At 47.5% G+C, this 11,147-nt stretch overlaps 1 protein-coding gene across 1 annotated transcript in view; it reads right to left on the bottom strand.

Moving 5' to 3' along the window:
• Positions 1-11,147, bottom strand: part of LOC135201008 (probable ribosome biogenesis protein RLP24) — a 100,365-nt gene that overhangs the window by 21,219 nt on the left and 67,999 nt on the right. The window lies entirely within an intron of this gene.

Here is an 11,147-nt window from a genome sequence, read left to right on the forward strand (position 1 = left end):
CTTTGGCTCGTTCGCCTCTAAGAGTGACTCCTGATCCGGTACTGTTAAGGATCCGTTACCCTCGTCTTCTTTTTCATCGTTCAGATAGGAGACTTGGAGCTAAAGGACTTCTGCCTCTTCCTTCGGACTTGCACTTGGGTAGGGAAGAAGGAGAACTTAGCGGTTCTTCGGAGGATGTGGATGATGATCAACCTGCTATGTCTGCCTCGTCAGATTATCAAGTTTTTGGCACGACTACTTCGTGATTCGTTTGGCGATACTTTTCAGCCAGCTGCTCCTCCTTCTCCTCCTTCTCAGTTTTCGTCGTCGAAGACAAGTAAGTCTCCAGGTTTCGTGAAGATGAAGACGTCGTTATCTACGAAAAGAGCTTTCCGGAAGGTAAACGCCTGGATGGAGTCTAGGAAAGCAAAAGGAAGAACTACTTTCGCCCTGCCTCCGTCTAGACTTAGCGGTAAGGCAGGGATGTGGTATGAGACAGGCGAGGAATTAGGATTGAAGGTTCCTACGTCGGCTCAAGGTGATTTCGCCAGCGTGGTGGATGCCTCAAGGAGGGCCCTTTTAGCATCGCTAAGGTTTCTTGGACGACTCCGAACTGGACCATCTTTTGAAGGGACTATTTAGGTCCTTAGAAGTTTTCAACTTTTTAGACTGGTGTCTTGGAGCCTTAGACAACCAATCTCGTAAGCCAGACTCGATCAGCTTGGGGGGAGCTGTCCAGTGTATTGTCATGCATGGACAAGGCCGTCAGGGATGGCTCAGAGGAGTTAGCCTCTCATCAGCAGGGTTCTTAAGAAAAGGTCGCTTTATTGCAACTTCGCGGCTAAGTCTGTCTCTCCCGCTCAGAGGACAGAACTTTTTGTATGCTCCCTTCTCGAGTCATCTCTTCCCCAAGCTATGGTTGAAGGATCTGGCAGTGAGTCTGCAGGAGAAAGCCACACAAGACCTGTTGCTCAGTCTTCGAGACGTCCGGCTGGCCCTTCAACGTCGTCCGGAACACAGCAGTTTAGAAAGCAGAAGCCCTTTCGTGGAGGGACTTCCGCTAGATCGTCTCCTCGAGGAAGAAGCCTTCCTAGAGGTAGAGCCCCTTCCAAGTCTAGGGGTAAGAAGTGAGAGATCGTGCCTTCAGTCACCGGTAGGAGCCAGGCTGCAGTTGTTTGCAGAAGCCTGGAGAGTAAGAGAGGCAGACACCTGGTCTCTCGACGTCATAGAGAAGGGTTACAAGATCCCTTTCATAAAGCCGCCCCCGTTGACTTCCACTCCCAGGGACTTGTCCCCATCGTATCCGCTAACAAAGCGAAAGATTCTTTTCGACCTGCTCGAGCAGATGCTCGAGAAAAGAGCAGTGGAACAGGTTTTAGACCTGGCAACGCCAGGATTTTACAACAGATTGTTTCTTGTACCGAAACAATCGGGAGGGTGGCGGCCCGTCTTGGATGTAAGTCGTCTAAACCTCTTTATAGAGAAGCAGAGGTTCAAGATGGAGACACCTCAGTCAGTTCTCGGGCTTAAGACCTGGAGATTGGATGGTACCACTCGACCTCCAGGACGCCTACTTTCACGTCCCGATACATCCCCAATCGATGAAGTACCTTCGGTTCGTATTGAAAGGGAAGGTCTTTCAATTCAGGGCTCTTGTTTCGGACTGAGTACGGCTCCTTTATCTTCACCATCTTAATGAAGAACGTGGCGAGGTGGCTCCATCTTTCCCAACAACATCAGAATCTCGCTCTATCTAGACGACTGGCTCATACGAGCCTCCTCGCAGACCCGGTGCCTGAAGGATTTGAAGACGACTCTGTCTTTAGCTGCGTCCCTGGGACTTCTGGTGAACTTCGAGAAGTCACATCTGACCCCAACACAGTCCATCGTGTATCTGGGGATTCAGATGGATTCAGTGGCTTTTCGGGCTTTCGTCCCAGGAACGTCAGCAACAAGGCATAGAAAAAGTTGTCAGCCTTTCTAGGGAAAGATTCATGCTCGGTGAGGGAGGGAATGGATGAGTCTGCTGGGGACCATTTCCTCGCTGGAGAAGTTTGTTCCCTGGGGAGGCTACACCTCCGACCTCTTCAGTTCTTTCTGTCGGACAGCTGGACAGAAAAGGACAACTTCGACAGGAAGTTAAACATCTCGGAAGAGGTGAAGAACCATCTAAGATGGTGGCTCGATCCGTGGAAGCTGTCAGAGGGCGTATCCCTCAAGCTTCAGAACCCCGACCTAGTGTTGTTCTCCGACGCGTCATCCACGGGGTGGGGAGCAACTCTAGGGGGGAGGAAGTGTCAGGTACCTGGAGAGGGGAACAGGTAACCTGGCATATCAACTTCAAAGAGCTGGCAGCGGTTCAATTAGCGCTCCAGTTCTTCCAGAACAAAGTCTCCCGTCGTGTGGTTCAGATCAACTCGGACAACACCACAGCCCTGGCATACTTGAAGAAACAAGGAGGAACACACTCTCGCTCCTGTTTTCTCTAGCAAAAGAGATCCTGCTTTGGGCGAAGGAGAGAGAAGTCACAATATTGACAAGATTCATTGCCGGAGTCGAGAACGTCCGGGCAGATCTCCTCAGTCGACAAGGACAGTTATTGCCGACAGAGTGGACTCTCAATCAAGAAGTATGCCAGGAACTGTGGGGTCTTTGGGGATGCCCCTTAGTGGACATCTTCGCAACATCAAGGACGGCGAGACTTCCTCTGTATTGCTCCCCGGTTCTCGATCCGGGAGCAGTAGCAGTAGACGCCCTTCTATGGGATTGGACGGGCCTGGATCTCTACGCTTTTCCCCCCTTCAAGATCCTGGGGGAGGTGATGAGAAAATTTGCAGCATCGGAGGGACGAGGTTGACCTTAATCGCCCCCTTTTGGCCCGCAGCGATCTGGTTCACAGAGGTGATGTTCTACCTAGTGGATTTATCCGAGATCTCTTCCTTTAAGGAGAGATCTACTCAAACAGCCCCACTTCGAGAGGTACCACAAAAACCTCTCCGCTCTGAGTCTGACTGCGTTCAGACTATCCAAAAGTTGGCCAGAGCGAGAGGTTTTTCGAAATCAGTGGCTAAAGCTAATCGCCACCGCGAGGAGACCACACCAATCGCGGTTTACCAATCGAAGTGGGCAGCCTTTAGAAGTTGGTGTAAGAGAAAAGGAGTTTCCTCTACCACTACCTCTGTGAGCCAGATCGCCGACTTCCTGCTTTATCTGAAACAAGATCTAAAGTTGGCAGTGTCAACTATTAAAGGCTACAGAAGCGTTCTATCTGTAGTCTTTCGCCATAGAGGTCTTGACCATCGCTAACATTAAGGATCTCCATGATCTATTGAGATCTTTCGAGACGACAAGGTACCACTACCGAAGCTACCTTCGTGGAAACCTGGATGTGGTCCTAAAATATTTGCTGTCAAATCGTTTTGAACCTCTTTCATCTTTCGTCTCTACGAGATTTGACGAAGAAAAAACTGTATTCCTAACTGCTCTGGCGACGGCGAAGAGAGTTAGCGAAATACAGGCTATCAGCAAACACGTCGGTTTCAAAGGGCATAATGCAGTCTGCTCTTTGAATATGTCGTTTCTGGCCAAAAACGAAAACCCTTCCAATCCGTGGCCTAGAACATTCGAGATCAAGGGTATGGCAGAGATCATTGGTCAAGAGCCAGAAAGAGTCTGTGTCCTGTTAGGGCTCTTAGAGAGATATTCGTAGAACGAAGGATTGCCGAGGTTCTGCAGAGAATTTATGGTGTTTCGGTCAAGAGACCAAACATGCCCATGTCCAAGAATGCACTGGCATTCTTTTTAAAGAAACACCATCTAAGAGCGCGCACGCTTCTTGCAAAGACAGTGACTTGAAAAGATACGTTAAAGTTTAACGCGCACACGAAGTAAGGGCTATTTCGACCTCAATAGCCTTTCAGAAAAACATGGCTCTTAAAGACATTTTAAGTGCTACTTTTTGGAGGAGTAACTCAGTGTTCGCCTCTCACTACCTACGGGAGGTGAGAACGACCTATGAAAGCTGTTACTCTCTCGGACCATACGTCGCCGCAGACACTATTTTTGGGGGCAGGAGGTAGCACTCATCCTTTCCCATAGAAAAGGGTAGGTGAGTTTTTAATATTTGTATGTTTATGGTTGTAGGGTCGGCTGCCGAGTACAGTCGTCCCTTCCTTTAGCCTTTAGTATATGGGAGTTTGTGGTTAGGCTAACTTAGGTGGTGGTTTTTGCCTCGTTGCCCTCGGAAGTATGGTCATGGTCTAGTCACATTGTGGTCCCGTCCCCGTTGACAGATCATCTAGAGCGCACCAACTACATAGGTCACTACCTTGTTGGTAACTCTAGTGAAGCAGAAGCAGGCTTGGGTGACAGTAATCACGAAGTCAGCTATGCTAACAGGTAAGGAACCAAGATGTCAATCATATACATTTATATTTTTTATTGTAGTGTCTTACCGAACAATTATAGAGCCGTGATTTCCACGAGAGGCAGGAATACTAAATTCAAATTTAGCGCGTCGGCGTCGCCAACACTGGTGGTGATGACGTCATCTCCTCCACTCGCGGGAGAACCAGGTACAACAACTGCCAGGTGAATCCAATTCTTTTCCTGCCGGCGTCCGGTGAACATCGGTGGTCGGTGCGGTTGGATGACTTTGCTTCGCTTTTTTTTTCTTGTGGAATTGATCTTCGGAATTGGTGAAGTACTCTTTTTTGGCGTTGTTGTTATTTTGCTTTTTATTTAGGCGTTGCCATGTCGGATTCTAGTCCGTCGGGAGTTAGGTTTTGCATCTCAGGATGTAAAACTAGATTATCCAAGTTAGAATATGATTCTCACACTAAATGTGTTAAGTGTAGGGGACAGGTTTGTTCAGCAGATCGAACATGTAACGAGTGTAGTGATTGGACTGATTCTCAATGGAAGTTTTTAGGTCATACCCGGAGAAAATTAGCTAAAGACAGAATTAGAAAAGCAGCGCTTAGGGAAAGTAGACTTAGCTCCGCTTCGTCTTGCGATGCTTCTGTTCCTTCTGTTTCTCCTCAAATTGTTATGTCTCCTTTAACTACACCTCCTATTCCTCCTACTAATCCGCTTCTCCGGCTTCCCGTGTAGTTTCTTCCGACACCATTGCCAGTCTGGAATCGAGGTTAGATCAGAAATTTTCGGTACTAGCGAATACGGTTTTGCAACTTGGTAATTCAGTTAAGACGTTTTTGGAGAAAGCGGCTTCAGGTAAGAGTGTAGTTGTTGGGTGCGTCTGTCTGTCCTGACACGTCTCCTAGACAAAGGTCACTGTCCAGCTCCCCCGCACCGGGGAGAAGACATACCGGAAGTCCAAGGGAGTCGATCGGGATTTGCCCACAGACAGGCGCCTCTCTTGTTGAGCCTGTTGCGCCTCAACAGGGCTCGGTTAAGCGTTGGAAAGGTGTTGCGGTCAGACGCCTTTCGAATGATTCAAGCGATTCGTCTCCGGTCGCGCGGCGCTCTTGGCGAGATTCGCCCGTTTCGCGTCCCTTAAAGAGGCGTTCAGGCGCCGATTCTTCGCCTCCTCCAGTCAAGCGGTATAAGGAGCCTCTGAGAGTAGGGTTGCGCCGCGGCCGTTAGCGGCTCGTTCGTCGCCTCAATCGGTGCCTTTTTCGGCTCCAATTCTACCCTAGTAGAGATTGTGGTTTTCGCGCTGTAGCTAGCAGTTCTAAGGGTGGTTTCTTTAGGCGCTTTTTCGTCTGTTACGCCTGATGCGCCTGTTTCGCCTCGAATTTCGACGGCTCCGAGCGAGGCGCAACGTAGTTTTTCCGCCTCCTGCTGAACATTTAGGCTCTTCCAAGCCTACGTTAACTGTTTTTGATTCGTCTCTGGCGCCTTTGCGCAAGCAGAGAGATGTTAACCAACTGGATGAATGAGTCCAAGGGTGGTTCGAAACCTTCAGATCCGGTTGTAGTTCCGTCTACTTCTTCGGCGGTATCGGAGAATGAAGAAGAAGTAGAGGAGGGAGGATTCACATCACCTCTCGTGTTATTCACGTCTCCTTAGATTTCTTCTGGTATCTTATCCAGATTATTTTGAGAAAGCGGCTCCGCGCTCCCCAACTTCGACTTTTTTGATGAGGAGGAAAACTTCAGACCCTCTCCTCCCAAAACTTGTTCTATCTAAAGCGGTTAGACATTCGTTGAAAGAGACGGAGAAATGGATGTCTATGAAAAGAGACTTAGGGAAGGCTCTTTTTGCTTACCCTCCCTCTAAGTTGCTTCGTAAGAGGTATAGGTTTTATGTAACTGGGGGAAGCTCCTTCTCTGGGAGTTTCTGCCTCCTCCCAGGGAGACTTCTCCAGTTTAATCGACTCCTCTAGAAGATCTGCTTTCGCCGCAGCGAAAGTTTTCTTTACAGCGCCTGAGTTGGACCACGTTGTAAAGAATCAATTTAAACTTTTGGAAGTCTTTAGCTTCCTTGATTGGACTATTGGCGCTTTAGCGGCCAAGATCGAAGACTGTCCTTCTCTTTCTCAGGAGTTAGCGGAGGATTGGATTGGTGTTCTGTCCTGTGCGGATGTGATGAGTTAGCTTCGCTCATCGCCTTTGGTACCCTTAAGAAAAGGCAATTTTGGTGCTCCTTTGCTTCTAAAAGGGTTACGTCCCAACAGAAGTCTGCTCTCTTGTTTGCTCCTTTTGTGAAAGATAACCTCTTTCCAGACGATGTAGTGTTGTCAATTTCGTCTGCGCTAGATAAGAAATCTACTTCGGATTTACTGGCACAGTCTACTAAGAGACCTAAAGCTCCTGTGGAGACTGTTCCTTCGGTTTCTCCTCTGGCCCAAGCGCCTTTTCGAGGGAGAAAACCCAAGCGCTTCTTTCGGCCGAAATCGAATTTGCGACCTCAGTCTAAGGCCTCGGCCAAGGTTAACAAACCTTCCAAATGAAAGCTCGGTTCTTCATGCACCAGTGGGAGCCAGGCTGGCTCTGTTTTGGGAGGAATGGGAAAACGAGGAGCAGAAGCCTGGGTAGTGCAAGTACTCAAGTTCGGCTATGTATTCCTCTCGTTTCACCTCCCTCGCTCTCACCTGTGCCAATTCCATTCCAGGCATACTCTCCGGGCTCAGACAAATTTCTGGCGCTAGCCGCAGAAGTGGAAGCGCTTGTTCTCGAAGAAGCGATAGAACAGATAGAAGGGGATTTTCCTCCAGGCTTTTACAATCGCCTTTTTGTAGTTCCCAAGTCATCAGGGGGCTGGAGGCCGGTTTTGGATGTGAGCGCCCTGAACTTGCATGTCCAGAAAACAAAATTTCATATGGAGACCACTCGGTCGGTTCTGGAGTCCATCAGACAGGGGGATTGGATGGTCTCTCTGGACATGCAAGACGCTTATTTTCACATTCCGATACATCGCGAATCTCGGAAGTACCTGAGGTTCATGTTCGAAGGCAAGGTGTTTCAGTTTCGGGCGCTTTGCTTCGGACTAGCGACCGCTCCTCAAGTTTTCACCAGGGTTCTATCCCCGATAGGAAGCTGGCTACACATATTAGGAGTAAGAATCTCCCTCTATCTGGACGATTGGCTTCTCCGGTCGGAATCAGAGAGTCGGTGCATGAAGGACCTTGGAACACTCTCGGATCTTGCCAGAAAGTTAGGAATTCTGGTCAACAAACAGAAGTCCCAGTTGGTTCCATCTCAGAGCATCCTTTATTTTGGGGATGATTCTGAATGCTCAAGTTTTTCTTTTTTCGGGCTTTTTCTGTCCCCGAAGAGGGTTCAAGGCTGTCTGGAGACAGTTCAGGAGTTCTTGGACAAAAAGGTAAGTTCTGCCAATCAGTGGATGAGGCTCCTGGGTGCAAATTGACGTCAGTGGAGAAATTTGTGACGTTGGGAAGACTGCACATGAGACCTCTGCAGTTTTTCCTGAGAGCCTCTTGGTGCAGGAAGACACAACCAGACTCGATTACCTTTCCTGTCACAGATCAAATAAAAGAGGACCTAAGGTGGTGGCTCTCTCGAGCAAGGTTGGAAGAAGGGTTAGATTTACGACCCATCCTCCCGAACCTACAGTTCTTTTCCGACGCATCGGACACAGGTTGGGGAGCCCTACTGGGAAATCAACGGACTTCAGGAGCTTGGTCGGAGAAGGAGAAGAAGTTCCACATAAATGTAAAGGAACTGTTAGCAATTTTCTTGGGGCTCAGACAGTTTCGGAGCTTAGTAGAAGGTCGAGTAGTGGCAGTGCATTCCGACAACTCACGGCTCTCTCGTACGTGCGGAAACAGGGGGGACTCAGTCTTTCTCTCTGTACGAAGTAGCCAAGGATCTCCTCCTGTGGTCAAACGAAGCGAAGGTTTCAGCTAGTCCCGAGATTTGTTCCGGGGAAAGATGAACGTCCTGGCGGACGAGTTAAGTCGTCAACAGCAAGTGTTACCTCTGGAGTGGACTTTGGACAACAAGATTTGTCAGAAACTTTGGCGCCTTTGGGGACGACCGTCAATAGACCTGTTCGCGACATCAAGGAACAACCGTTCTTCCTCTCTTTTGTTCTCCAGTCCCAGATCCTCTAGCTTGGTCGGTGGACGCAATGCTGTTGGATTGGTCGGGTCTGGAAGCTTATGCATTCCCTCCGTTCGGTCTAATAAGAGAGGTGCTGAACAAGTTCATGTCGCAAACAGCAATGTAACGCTAACGTTAATCGCTCCCTTTTGGCCCAGGAAAGAGTGGTTCCCGGACCTTCTCCAGTTGTTAGTAGACTTCCCCAGACTTCTTCCTTCAGAGAAGTGGCTTCTCAAACAACCTCACTTCAAGAGGTTCCATCAAAACTTGTCCGCTCTAGCTCTGACAGGGTTCAGACTGTCCGGAATCTTGTCAGAGCGAAAGGATTTTCAAGAAGAGCTGCAGAAGCTATCGCTCGTTGTAGGAGAGAGTCTTCTAACAAACTCTATCAGGGAAGTGGAGAATCTTCAGAGAGTGGTGTAGAAGTGCTAAAGTCTCTACTTCTGCGACCTCTTTAACAGAAATAGCAGATTTTCTTCTATTTCTTAGGAACTCTAAGAAACTGGCTCCTTCGACGATCAGAGGATTATAGAGCCATGCTCTCTTCGGTTTTTCGACATAGAGGTTTGGATATTTCCTCCAATTCAGATCTGTCGGACCTTATTAGGTCTTTCGAAACCACTAAGCTCCCGCAAGATACAGTGGCTTGGAACTTAGATGTGGTGCTTAAGTTCCTCATGGGGCCACCGTTTGTTTGAGCCTTTGAAGTCGGCTTCACTCAGAACTTGACTAAGAAGCACTCTTTCTTATTGCACTAGCTTCTGCTAAGCGTGTCAGCGAATTGCACGCTATAGACAAAAGAGTCGGTTTCTCTCAAGGCAATGCTGTATTTTCGGTATCTTTGACCTTTCTAGCCAAAAATGATCCTTCCTTCAATCCTTGGCCGCCGAGGAGTTTTGTGGTAAGGAACTTATCTGATTTGGTTGGACATGAGGAAGGAAGAAAGGCTCTTATGTCCAGTCAGGGCTATTAAGCAGTATCTGTTTGCCACTAAGGGTATTAGAGGACAATCTCCTAAGGCTCTGGACCTTGGGTTCAAAATCCCTCTCGTCCTCTTTCTAAGAATGCTATATCGTTCTTTATTAGAGAGCTTATCAGGGAAGCTCACTCGCAGTCCGAGAACGACAATCCTTTCCGTTCTGAGAGTTAAAGCTCACGAGGTTAGAGCAGTGGCAACTTCTTTAGCATTCAGAAAGAATTTATCTTTAGCTTCGATTCTTCAGAGCACGTTCTGGAGATCGAATTCGGTTTTTGCGAGGTCATTATCTCAAAGAGATAGAAACGGTTTTCGAGAATTGTAAACGTTAGGTCCGGTGGCGGTTTCTGGCATGGTGTTGGGAGAAACGGCACAGGGGTCGTCACCTCTATGCTAACTTTTCACCTTGAATAGATTGTCGAGTTCAAGGGAAGCTGGGGGTACTGATTACCTGGGATACTCACCAGTCTGTTAGGTCAGATTTTACAATGGTTGGGTATATATGTTTTTAAATCTGGTGTTGGTGACAAATGTTTTGTATGATTGAATTTCTGGTCTTAGCCCAGGGCAAGGGCAATCTTTGTTGTTACTATCCTCCGTCAGTCAGCCTTGACTCGCTTGAACTACGGAAGGACTCCACTCCTGTAGAGGCTAACTTTGGTCAAATTCCAATTCCTCTACAATAGTAAGAAGAGCACCGACCAGAGGCAGTAACAGTCTGCTGTAGCTCTCTTACAAGGTAAGGTACAAACAGACACCTTGAGTGTTTACTGGTATTGCAATAATGTAACCATTTAAAAATACTAGTGGTCCACTGAATCCCACCTTCCATAAATGTGTAATCAGCTCTATAATTGTTCGGTAAGACACTACAATAAAAATGAAATTTTTCATTATTAAAATGAAGTTTTATTGTATACTTACCGAACAATTATGATTATACCCACCCTCCTCCCCTTAGGTGGACGGACGGGCAGAAAGAATTGGATTCACCTGGGCAGTTGTACCTGGTTCTCCCGCGAGTGGAGGGAGATGACGTCATCACCACCAGTGTTGGCGACGCCGACGCGCTAAATTTGAATTTAGTATCCTGCCGCTCGTGGAAATCACTGGCTCTCTATAATTGTTCGGTAAGTATACAATAAAACTTCATTTTAATAATGAAAATTTCATGTTTTCTAAAATCCTTTTTTCTGTCTCTCCCACCGCCAAAGGTGGGATTCAGCTATATATATATCTGACAGGTAAGTTTCATGAACAAAATGATATTGTTAAGATACAATAAAGTTTCTTGTTCATACTTACCTGGCAGATATATAATTTAGTACCCACCCACCTCCCCTCAGGAGACAGTGGAGATAGAAATCTGATAGAAAATGGGAATGGTTCCTGATACCCGCCTCCCAGCGGCGGGAATGGGTACTAACCACCCTAACTCCCACTACGTGTGTCGTAAGTTTTAGAAATTCTGTCGGACTTCAGAGAATACAGCTATATATATATCTGCCAGGTAAGTATGAACAAACTTTGTATCTTAACAATATCATTTTTTAAGTACAGATCAAATTGCCTTATAAAAAGCTTTATTACTGCACAGTGCTATATGGTACAGGTTAACTACAATGCTGGATGCTTAGGCAAACTGTTTGCACCTTACAGACCAGTTC

Source organism: Macrobrachium nipponense, chromosome 27, assembly GCF_015104395.2.
Source record: "Macrobrachium nipponense isolate FS-2020 chromosome 27, ASM1510439v2, whole genome shotgun sequence".
Taxonomy (NCBI): Eukaryota; Metazoa; Arthropoda; class Malacostraca; order Decapoda; family Palaemonidae; genus Macrobrachium; species Macrobrachium nipponense.